This window comes from Gadus morhua, chromosome 5 (genome assembly GCF_902167405.1).
Source record: "Gadus morhua chromosome 5, gadMor3.0, whole genome shotgun sequence".
NCBI lineage: Eukaryota > Metazoa > Chordata > Actinopteri > Gadiformes > Gadidae > Gadus > Gadus morhua.
In genome coordinates, this window is record NC_044052.1 from 7,798,306 (window position 1) to 7,810,805 (window position 12,500).

The 12,500-nt window shown below is 45.7% G+C and overlaps 1 protein-coding gene across 4 annotated transcripts in view; it reads left to right on the forward strand.

The window, feature by feature from the left end:
- Positions 1-12,500, forward strand: part of dlgap2a (discs, large (Drosophila) homolog-associated protein 2a) — a 106,465-nt gene that overhangs the window by 1,728 nt on the left and 92,237 nt on the right. The window lies entirely within an intron of this gene.

Consider the following 12,500-nt stretch of genomic DNA (forward strand, 5'->3'; position numbering starts at 1 on the left):
TTGCTGCACTGCAGAGACACTCTCTCTCTCTGACTAGGACTGCTAGTGGGGGGAGATGTGCTAGCACGCACAGGTTTCGTTCGGGAGAACCAACGCACCGTGCAAGTGTGTGTGCGTTCAGCCCCATTGCGTTGCGTTCAAACACTGTGAGTCGGCAGCGCGGATTGTATTTTTAGTGCGAGCGGTGAACTTTTTGTAAGGATAGGATATGTGTGGAGTCATCGACGCAGGCAGGCATGATCCACGAGTTATGACTCGTGTGCAGGGTTCCTAAGAGCTCCTGATATTTCTCTCACCTCTGCCAACATAGAGGCAGAACAAGTTCCAGTGTGACGACATTCAACAGTCATACTTAATATCAACGAACCAAAATCACCGGTGGCTATGTCTATATCCCCCTGGTATACATGTGTGGCTGAGGATGCCTATGGCTATAGCAGCACGTGCTCTCGTCAACTGAGTAAAGTGTTCTTGATCTTCAGGTATCGCCCCTGAGGCTAGAGCAGGCGCGGTCAGGTCAATCGACGTGCCACAGTGCCATCGAGTCACAAAGGGCTTAACGGCACCGCCACTCAATATCCGCGGTTCATGCATAAATGCAAGTTATACCTTGATCCGTGATCGTCACAATGCCCTGGCCTGGCCGTGTGCATCCATATGCAGGCCGGGGCTCTAATGATCACGTGCACTCTGTGGAGCAGGGGGGGGGGGGACGCGTGGCGTGCGCAGGCATGCTTTACTGCGTTTTCATTTCATTACCTCAACGGAAGCCCCAGCGCCGGCGTTCCTGGCATCCAGCCGGCGACTCGATCGGAGCGTCGCCATCCGGACTGAGCAGTCCCTCCAACCTGTCACTCGGTCGCACACTCTCACACACACGCACATGCATGTACGTACGCACGTGCACACGCACACACACACACACACACACACACACACACACACACACACACACACACACACACACACACACACACACACACACACAGACAGAAACGTGGATACACACGCACACACACACACACATTGATCTGACACAGACACACAATAAAATAGACAGACACACAAACAAACACACACATTGATCCCACAATGACACACACTAGCGTACACACGCACGCGCATGCACCTAAATGCATTATCCATGGGCCGGTCATCGCTCAGCCAGCACCCCTCGCCTCGATTTTGCCTTCGCTCACCAATTAGTTTATTAATCTGGATGACAAGGGCAGGATATGGATCTTCATGTCAGGTGTCCCACCCTGTTAGACATGCGCACATACACTTATGTACACACACACATGCACACATTCACGTAAACATACAAATAAACAAACGCAAACCCATAGACATGCACATAGATGTACACTTACACTTACACATACACTTACACATTCACATACACATACATACACACATCTCACATAAACATAAATACAAACAAACGCATACACATAGACATACACTTGCACTTACATTAACACATACACTTACACACATTCACATAAACATACAGATAAACAAACACATACACATAGACATACACTTGCATTTACACTAACACACTCACTTACACACATTCACATAAACATACAGATAAACAAACACATACACATAGACACACACTTAGACTTACACATACATATCATATCTTCCCTAGTAGTAAATGGTTTCGTGAGCTGGAGATAGCTACATGCTGGATGACTCAGACAGTGGTGGTTGTTTTCCACATGTGTAAAAGAGTATTTGACGCTGAAAAACCAAGTGTGTGTGTGTGTTTGTTTTCCAAAGCGATCACAAACCTGCGTTTATCGATGATATTCTACCCGGTTGAAGTGCTACTATACTTACAAACCTCTCAACCTTCCCACAAACGCACACACGGATAATCAAACCCAGCCGTGCGCTCAGCTGATAGACTCCTTCTCTGGGGTCCGGACGTCACTTGGGGGGTCCAGGGCAGGGGAGGACAATGGGGCTTGAGCGGCTGGCTGCGCCATCAGGGACATGCAAACACTTTGGTCAGTAGGCCAGGTAAACAGCCTCCAGGAATACACACATCAAATAGGGGCTGGAGGGAGAGGGAGACCTGAGATTTACGCAGCTTTGGTTTAATACTAGCATCAGTGAGGTATTGTCTTCTGTCGGTTACGTCAATGCGTGGAGTGAATAGAATCATCTGTTTGAATGGGACTTTCAATAATACAATCAGGTCACTGGGAAGAAACAAATAGCTTGATTATAGATGGACCTATGGGTGTTCTTAATTTTGTGCCTTATTAGTTTTGTTTGGTCAGCAAAAGCAAATTGTAACTAGACCCACAATCAACTTAATTATGTTATTCAATGTTTCTTTTGTTTATGTTTCCCTGAATCCATAAGATATTTATAACTCTTTGAATGGGTAATACAAATTATTAGCAGAGTAGTATTTATGTTACGCTGGCCAGCGTCCGGAATTGATAGTTGGGAGCTTACTGTTGCCATGGGTGACATCAATGTGAGTTGTGGGAAAAGTGTCTAGATAATGTTTTTTCTTTTTCTGTTGGTCTTGGAGATGTTAGCCCATCTTGATGTGGCAGATTGTCCAAATCTCACAGGTTCTTCTAAATTCTAAAAATATTTTGTTTTAATAGGTTATCTGTGGTCTTCTTAAATTGATTGAAGCCGTGTTGGGTGTCTAACGACCTATATGATGCATCAATGTTTTTTCAACAGTGTCCTCAACCATCCAGCATGTCTTGTTTGCTCTCACTGTCTTTACACACCCAAACACACAAACACATACACACACGCGCAACACATAAAGAAGCCCACATGCCAAGCCAGCATGCCGTCTGCCAGGGAGAACAGTCGCCTCTTTAGAGCAGGCTTCTCTCCCGATGGGGAACCTTGAACTCAGCCAAATAGAGCCGGAGAATAACCCACACAGGATGGATCTCTCTTCTCTTGCCTCATCTCTCTCTATCTATCTATCTATCTATCTATCTATCTATCTATCTATCTATCTATCTATCTATCTATCTATCTATCTATCTCTACTCTCTCTCTCTCTCTCTCTCTCTCTCTCTCTCTCTCTCTCTCTCTCTCTCTCTCTCTCTCTCTCTCTCTCTCTCTCTCTCTCTCTCTCTCTCTCTCTCTCTCTCTCAAAGCCTGTTCCATTCGGTTCTCTGGCTCATTTTCACACCCTATTTTTCCCTCTAAATCCTATTCCTCTCTCTAAATCTCTATTTCTCTTCCTGTGCCATTCTCTGTCCGTCATACCTGTCCATCTGTCTCTGTCTCTCCCTGCTATTGCAGCTAGTTGCAATGCCTAGCGCCACACACCAAACACACTTTATGAATAAAGCTAAGCAGAGCTCTCGTGTGTTTTCTATTTTTCCCATCCAGGGAGAGCTACGTCATGCCTGGTGTACTATAGGCCACCGATGGGTAAGAGGTGCTAAGTGTAGCTGGTAGCTTTTGCTGCTGCAATACTTGTTGAAACAATTAAGGGACGTGGGTGTGCACAAGTGTCCGTCAGCTGACTCTGTGCTCTTTAAAGAGATTTAAAAAATCGTGTTCACGCCTGTATATAACTTAGATCGTATATTTACAAACCAACGTTATCAGGTCATCCTAAGTATAGCAAGAGAACAGCATAGCCGTATTGCTACCATGTAGGTCTTTTCCCATCTGGGTAGACTTTGATTAGGCTGCCTCAAAAATCCAGAAGGTGCTATTTGATTGGGACGAAAATACCGTTGAGTTGGTTATGTTTGAATTCAGCATACTGTTTACATTCCTTCTGTCCAAATCCAGCACATCCACCCGTGCGTGTATGTGTGCACGAGTGTTTGAACTAGTCGTGTACACGTGTTGTATTCATGCTCACAACACAGGTGTGCACGTAACACACATGGAAGACACACGCAAGCTACGCCGGGACTTTGTTGCGGTTCTAAGTATCCGCGTTCATTCGACACACGGTAACATCAGGGGCTCTCTTTCTGCTGTTACCATGGAAACGTCACCGCTCAGCGTCGTACCGCATTTGTGTCCTCCCTGCTCCGCATAACCCTGTTCCCCAGAACCATGATGCCTCTTCTCTGCTGGGGGGGAAATGGCTCGTGCCAACAGACAATAACAGTGTGGGATGAACGAGAGATCAAAACATTGACCCAAAAAACAGAGGCGAATGGGAACAGAAGACGTGCGTTAGAGACACCATGTGGGATGAGGAAAACTCATTTGCAATGCATCAAAACACACATATTGTCACACACACGCACACACACACACACACAAGCACACACATGCACACACACACACACACCCATGCACACACATTCGCTAACACACACACATACGCACACCCATGCACAACAATTCACATGCAAACAGATGCACACACACACACATACACAAACACACACGTGTGAGGGAGCAGGGAAATTGCGTGGGTATAAGGGAAGCCGGTGGAACGCGGCGTGTTATGCTTTCAGTTTAATTGCAGCCCCCCCCCCCATCACCACCACCGCCAGTCACACACATCACAGTGAGCACTCACCGCACTGGAGACCCGCCCCTTCACCCCCCGTGAGTACACAAACACATTCGACAACGCCGTCGTACGCCGGCTCCAAAACGATGCCACAATCTCCCTCCACTTCCGGGGTCCCCATCAAGAGCACACACCCTCTCTTTGAGAATCGCACCGTTTGGTGCTCCCATGGGCATCCCCCCTTACCACCACCATCACCACCACCACCACCACCCCCTGCACCTGTTTTCTCCCCCTCAGTAGATCCGTACAGCAGGGGAAGGCTGGTATTACTGCATTGTAATAAAGTGCATGTGTTGTGTTTTTTTTTGAGAACAAGATGAGCTTGCAGGCAATTTTTCTATATAGACTTATGGATTGTAGCAATATCTCTGTTCAAACCCTGGAGTTGACAGAGTTTAATATTTAATGTGCATATTTCATTTATACTTCATTTATACTAAGTACGAGTGTTGGCCGGTGTCCAATGTTTATTGTGTAGAGTCCAATTCAGAATATTGGTCGTTGAATATGTTAACCATGTGATACCCTTTCTAAAAATATGTCTACAACAACAAGATTTGAGTATATAGATGATACCCAGATCATTATTGTTTCCAATTATAAGTTACAGAAAGATTTTTAATTGTAGACTAGTTTACATTATGTTATTAAAATAAGGCTGGGAAATTTAATTTGTTTCAATAGATTTATATTAACACTAGAATTCTACACAATTTAGCCTTTCCCCTCCTTGTGATCCAAATTCCTTTTATTGCTCATTGAATAATAATAATAATAATAAGGAATAAGGAAGGCGTAAGGAAATTAAAAAATTGGGTGTGCTGTGAGCAACCGCACAGCAATATCCTATAATGTCTCGGCCGGTGTGCAATAGGTAACTGAACTGTCTTGTGTTGATAGCCAAATCTTGCTGTGTGTGTGTGTGTGTGTGTGTGTGTGTGTGTGTGTGTGTGTGTGTGTGTGTGTGTGTGTGTGTGTGTGTGTGTGTGTGTGTGTGTGTGTGTGTGTGTGTGTGTACGCACAAGGGAGTTCATAGGGTGGGAGAGGTCAGTGCTAAACCACAGTCTGACTGAGAATGTAGTCATCACTTCTCAGTGCCAAGAGCAGGTATGTGTGCATGCGGGCGTGTGTGCGTTTGTGCATGTGTGCATATTCTGGTATGTGTGTACTGATGTGGTCAGGTTTGGGGGGGATGCAGGTTAAGACGACTGTAACCCTGTTAATTGATGTTTCCGTAGGATGGAAGCTTCTCTCTCTCTCTCTCTCTCTCTCTCTCTGCCTCTTCCCCCTCTTTCTCCTCTCTATATCTCCTCTCTATATCTCTTTCTTTCTTTCTTTCTCTCTCTCTCTTTCTCTCTCTCTCTCTCTCTCTCTCTCTCTCTCTCTCTCTCTCTCTCTCTCTCTCTCTCTCTCTATTCCCCTCTCTCTCTCTCTCTCTCTCTCTCTCTCTCTCTCTCTCTCTCTCTCTCTCTCTCTCTCTATTCCCCTCTCTCTCTCTCTCTCTCTCTCTCTCTCTCTCTCTCTCTCTCTCTCTCTCTCTCTCTCTCTCTCTCTCTCTCTCTCTCTCTCTCCCTTTCTCTCTCTTTCTCTATCCCCCTCTCTTTCATTCTTTCTTTCTTTCTTTCTTTCTTTCTTTCTTTCTTTCTTTCTTTCTTTCTTTCTTTCTTTCTTTCTTTCTTTCTTTCTTTCTTTGTCTTTCTTTCTTTCTTTCTTTCTTTGTCTTTCTTTCTTTCTTTCTTTCTTTCTTTCTCTTCCAAACTCACGTTAAGGGACACACACAAAAAAGAATAACCTGTGTATATATATATATATATATAGGACTTCACATATATATTTATATATATATATATATATGTATATAAATATATATGGCAGTATCTCATCCTTTATCTTACCACCTATAAAGTATTTAATGATTTGGAATTAATAGCAAATGGTGTTTCCAGCCATAGTTTATTTTATTATTTCAGTTCAATCGTGTCCCCACAAAAATTGACACTTACAGGTAATGAACTCGTGGTCCACGAGTTCATTACCTGTAAGTGTCAATTTTTGTGTAGACCTACCCCTGAAATGTCATTATGGAAGAATGTGAAAACCTCTCAGCCCGAACGCAGCCTGTGATCTCCTGTCCTAAAGAAGCACCATAGAAACGGCCATTGCAGTGTATTCTTGTAGTGTATCCTTTTGATTAACTTTTGGCTCATCCAAACACCATGCACGACGTTGGCTTGAGGCAACCACATTGCCACTTCCTTCCAACGGACATTTTGTTTGAAAAAAAATGAAAAGATTGGGCCCGGCCTGCTCTCCTTTGTTTTGATAGGGCTCTGCAGAGACGTTGTCCCAGATGCTGTAGTTTTGCCGGTGCCAGAAAAATAAAAAAAACAGTTGCATAAACAAGTCATTCAGAACCCTCAGACGGCATTTAATGCATTCGGTGTGAAGTCCTGCCTGCCTCTGCAAATTCTGCATTAAAGCCTAATTATCCTGTGTGTACGTGGGGTGAAAGGGTTTATTCTGGCCCAGGTTCATGGCTGCACTAGTCACCTTAATGAGCGAGGAAGAGTGAGGAGAAACTACGCTAACTAAAAAAAAGATGTAGCCCTTATTCAACGTTCAGAAACGAGGAGACAGCCTTGTGACTTGGGTTGTTTTTTTTTTTATAGGCTTCTTAACACCATACATTCTAACACCTTTTATTGACGGATATGGGTGCCTGCTCAGCTCCGAATAGTAATAAGCTCAACTCCAGAACTCAATATAAATGAATATATAGCACTGGTTTTATCAACCTGCTTTAACTTGCAAATGTTTGTGTGAGACAGAAACAACAACTTTGAATTCCCCCCACCCCCATAATGCACACACACACACAACCCCTCACACAGACTCCACCGTTTAAATCGTTTCATAAGAGATATAATATATAATAATAATAACTCATATTTGAAAACACGCTCATGTCTGTGAAAGTTGAAGTCAAAATGGACCCACGGCAGCTTTCAGACTCAAAGTTTGAGTAGGTCTGTATTGCGTTATTGCTCACCACATTACTCACAAGAATGCCATTACACCCACTCCCCCGCAGCTCCTTATAATAGACTCAGCTGCATCAGACTTGTCACCATGTGGCAAACTCCTTTTGGGTAAAATAACATGAGAGTTTTAAGTAGAAGTACTTCAAATCCCCCCCCCCCCCCCCCCCCCCCCCCTGTGTGGCGGTAGGGAAATACAGGTTCATGTTTTATGGATATTATTTCCACATCCATAACATAACCACAACCTTTCATTGAGGTTGCAAACGCCCACTGTATGTGTATTGTTGTCAAAGCAGGACAGTCCATGGCACGTGCACTCCATACTCCTCTATATTGGAACCAAAGGAAGCCGAACTCCTCCAACGCAAGTCCACTTCTCCTCCAATATGCTGCCAACCGCCACCAACTCCTCCTCCTCCTCCTCCTCCTCTTCCACACCACCTTCCTCCACCTCCTTTTCCTCTTCTTCACCTTCCTTCTCCCCCCCTTCTCCTGCTCCTCCTCCTCTTCACATGATTCTCCTCATCTACCTCTGCCTCTTCACTTTCCTTCTCCTCCTCTTCACATGCTTCTCCTCCTCTTCTTCACCTTCCTCCTCCTCTTCTTCACCTTCCTCCTCCTCCTCTTCTTCACCCTCCTCTTCCTCCTCTTCTTCACCTTCCTCCTCTTCTGCACCTTCCTCCTCTTCTGCACCTTCCTCCTCCTCCTCTTCCTCCTCTTTCTCCTCTTCTTCACCTTCCTCATCCTCCTCTGCCTCCTCTTCTTCACCTTCCCCCTCCTCTTCTTCACCTTCCTCCTCCTCCTCTTCTCACGTTCTTCCTCCTCCTCTTCTTCTTCACCTTCCTCCACCTCCTACTCCTCCTCTTCACCTTCCTCCGCCTCCTCCAGCTCCTCTTCACCTTCCTCCTCCTCTTTCTCACCTTCCTCCTCCTCCTCCTCTACTTCACCTTCCCCTCCTCTTCTTCGCCTTCCTCCTCCTCCTCCTCTTCTTCGACCTTCCTCCTCCTCTTCTTCACCTTCCTCCTCCTCCTCCTCTTCTGCACCTTCCTCCTCCTCCTCCTCTTCTGCACCTTCCTCCTCCTCCTCCTCTTCTTCACCTTCTTCCTCCTCCTCTTCTTCACCCTCCTCTTTCTCCTCTTCTTCACCCTCCGCCTCCTCCTCTTCTTCTTCACCTTCCTCCTCCTCCTCCTCTTCTTCACCTCCCTCTTCCTCCTCTTCTTCACCTTCCTCCTCCCTCTCCTCCTCCACCTCCTCCTCCTCCTTCTTCTCCTCTGTGCAGCAGACGCCAGAGGCCTGCTGGCTGATAAGGAGGCGGGTCATTAAGGCCAGGTGGCGTCGCCACAGACCCAGCGAGGAGCACATGTCTGGCATCAACGCCCGCAGGCGCGACCGAGGCTGAGAGCAGGAGCAGCATACATCTTATCTGCCGGGGCCCGCAGCCAACGCACATTGCACAGCAAATTACTTTACAAAAAATATATCTATTTGAATGTCAGATCTTTCAGCCGTTTCTCTCAACCATTATGCACATTGCAGAGCAGGTTGTGATAGAACTTCAGTTCAATCTCAGTTTTTTTCAACTCAGTGACTCTGTGAAGCAAATCATTCAATGCAGTAGTTAGAGAGATACTTTCTCTCTGGCTACCTAAATATTTGAATTCCAGTCAGTGGAATTTGTTCAGTGACCTGCGTCCATTTATTCCACAACTTATTTTATACAAGGCAGACTCTCTCGCAAAAAGTAAGCTGCAGGTTTCCATTGAGGTGAATGAAAAGGAAACCTTTGAGAAAGAAAAAAAAAAGAAACTGCTGACAAAACAAAACTCATGTTCAGAAAACTTTTCCTGGAAGAATCAAAAGTTGTAAATAAAGACCCTGGCGGTTAATGTCAAAACCGCGGGGGGGGAGGTGGGCTCTCAAGAGATGGATTAAAAACACCCAGTGCAGGGTTCCAATGAAGGTGAGTAAAAAGTGGTTAAAAGTAAGTGTTGATGTATGTTTGGTGTCAGGACAGATCCCTAGTTGTTCGGCAGAGCGTGAGTGTAACTCAGCGGTCCCTATACGATAGGCAGGACAGCTGTGTCAGCCGTCTCAACCATCCATCAACGTTTTTTTTTCCCAGAACAGATGCAATGCAGCAGATGGCTATGGCTCATCACAGTTTTTTCATTATAGAGCATATGACGCTCTTGAAAGCCCTCACTTAACAATACAATCAGGTGTATGGCATGTAATAAGCACCTGGAATGGTGCCACCACCGCTAGCTTTTGTGTTGGTGTGTGTACATGGGATGTGTTGCTGTGTGATAAGAGGTGATAAGCCTGTGTTTGTGAACAGATGTAGTCTCACAAATCGGAATTTTGATTACATTTACATTTTACATTTAGGGGATTTTGCTGACGCTTTTATCCAAAGCGATTTACAACCATCCATTCATTCATTCACACAGACACAGACGGCAGAGTCAACCACGCAGGGCGACAGCCAGCTCGTCGGGAGCAGTCAGGGTGAGGCGTCTTGCTCAGGCACACCCCAACGCAAACTGGGGATCGAACTGCCGCTTCAACCCACTCTACCTCCTGAGCTACTGCCTGATGTTTAATCTCAAGTCTGACTAGCTGACCAGCTCAAATCTGGGTAAACGGGAGAGTTTCCTTTTCTTTCGCTTTGTATTTGTTTATACCAATCATGTTGCTGGAGGCTCTGTAAGAGTGTAATCGCCTCGCAGTGAACACCAACTCGTCAAGCTTTATAAAAGTTTCTTTGGAGACGAGCTCAAACATCCTGTCCATACACCACATTCTTAGAAAAAGTCTCTGGGAAGGTTTAAAACATTGTGTGACCCCCCCCCCCCCACAGAAGATCTTCCACAGCATAGTAGGACTGCCGCAGCCCAGTTTGCAACATGCAAGGGGAGTTCTACCAGAGGACAACAACTCGTGCTTGCTTGGATAAATGGAAGGAACAGGGGGTAATTTGGCCGGAGTACGGCCCGCACACCAGTGATGAGGGCTCAGGTGGTCATCGGTGGAGAGGCGGTGTCGTCGTAAGGAAGTGCTCTCCTTCATTTCCTATCCACTCCTCAGAACCCAGAAGTACGTCCTGAAAGGAGAGTTGTAGAACGGGATCCACTACAAACTGTCTTTGATGTTATAATCCTTTGTGTTTGCCTAGTCTCTCTATTTACCAGCTGAAGAGCAAGAGTGCATTAATCTGAAGTTGCGATGTTGACTCAGTAATCACGCACACACAGAGAATAAATTGCTTCCTCTGGACTGTCATATTCAAATGTTTGGCTAACACCTTCATCATATGCATCATAAAACCACAATACACCTGAGCAGGCTAGATCCAATAGAAAATCCTCACCAACAACGCTCAATCATGCGCACATACACACACACACACACACACACACACACATTGCAAACCATGTTCTATCAATCCTGCCACTATAACTTTCCGTGGCTTGGTGCCATGCTGAACATACCCAGGGCGCCGCGGCCATTACAGCATTGATTAGTAATCATATTTAGAGGCAGAGGAGTGATGGGGGGTCGAGGGGGGGGGGGGGACAGCAGGTTCTGATCGACAAAGAAACTCCCCTGCATGTTTCACACACACACACACACACATACAAACGGGAGAGTGCCTTTGCCGTTTGGAATTAATGAAAATATCCAGGGCCTAACACTGGCTGTCTGAGGGGCATATATCACCGGCCATGTGTGTGAGAGGAAGAGGGGGGCAAATGATGCATGTGTTTCGTAAGCTTGTCCCCTGAGTGTTTTTGTGTGCGGAGGGAGTCGTGCCATAGAGCTTGCCTACTTTGATCAAAATGTCATTTTTTTTCGTCTCAAATGCTTTGAGTACGGGCCTCTTTCGAATTGTTCAATTTGGGGTGAAATACAGAGCTATCGGGCGCCTGATGCAGGATTTACGACCGTGCGAGAGACGCTTGAGGTTCTGGTCGGTGATGTCATTGCGCAGTCACACTGTGTTATTCGATTTTGCACAAGTCAATTATTACAGTGCAGATCCATCATATGCAAGTCTGTCAATACGGTGGACATTATGCTTTCCAGTATGGATACGATGCAATCCCCGTTCCTACACAATACCCTTGCTGCTTTGTTCCCCTCACACTCATTTTGTTCCTTTATTTGGAACGAGCAGGCGACACGGAGACAGAATGTGACACAATGAGGCCCTGTCTTCCATATTGACCTCAGTTTGGTGTACAGAGGACACGTTTTGCAAATGTCCTATAAATCGATTGTTGCAGGGGAACTCTCCTGTGCGGCAGAACGATGGGCCAACAGCCTCAAAGCAAGGGCCAGCCAAGAGAATAACAAAAACCCATGAAGAAGACTAAATCTGTTCCGGGCAGCCGTCTGGACTCTTTCAAAGCTACAGCAGAGGGAGGGGTGGTTTTACTGTTGCCGTCACGGACCTGTCCACAGTCGGCCTCTTTTCAGTGATGGGAATGCAAGACAAAAAGATCATGTTTGTCATGTTGCTCACAGGGTTTGATGACATCAAAGACTATCAGACATCATCGTTGTGGACAATGCACCGCCCTTGTGCTATTGTTAGGCTATTGAAAAATCTTACAGCATTCATCTCTAACACTACAGTTTAGCATTGCCAATTAGACTAACTTTTGTGGGTTTCGGAGGCGAGTAAAGCATGACTAACACAGAAGCAGTGATACAGCGTTATGTTGCTGAGACTAAAATCAATCCCTTCGGCCCGGAAGCTACGTTCCCACACACAAGTTTTTATTCTTATCTGACTTGAATCCCTTTGTATCATACATGGTGAGGTTTCCTTGAACACGTTGTTTCCCGTTCTTCATTTTCTGCTCCTTGAGCACCTTAACAGCCTAATAGAGTTTTGACGTGACGAGGCC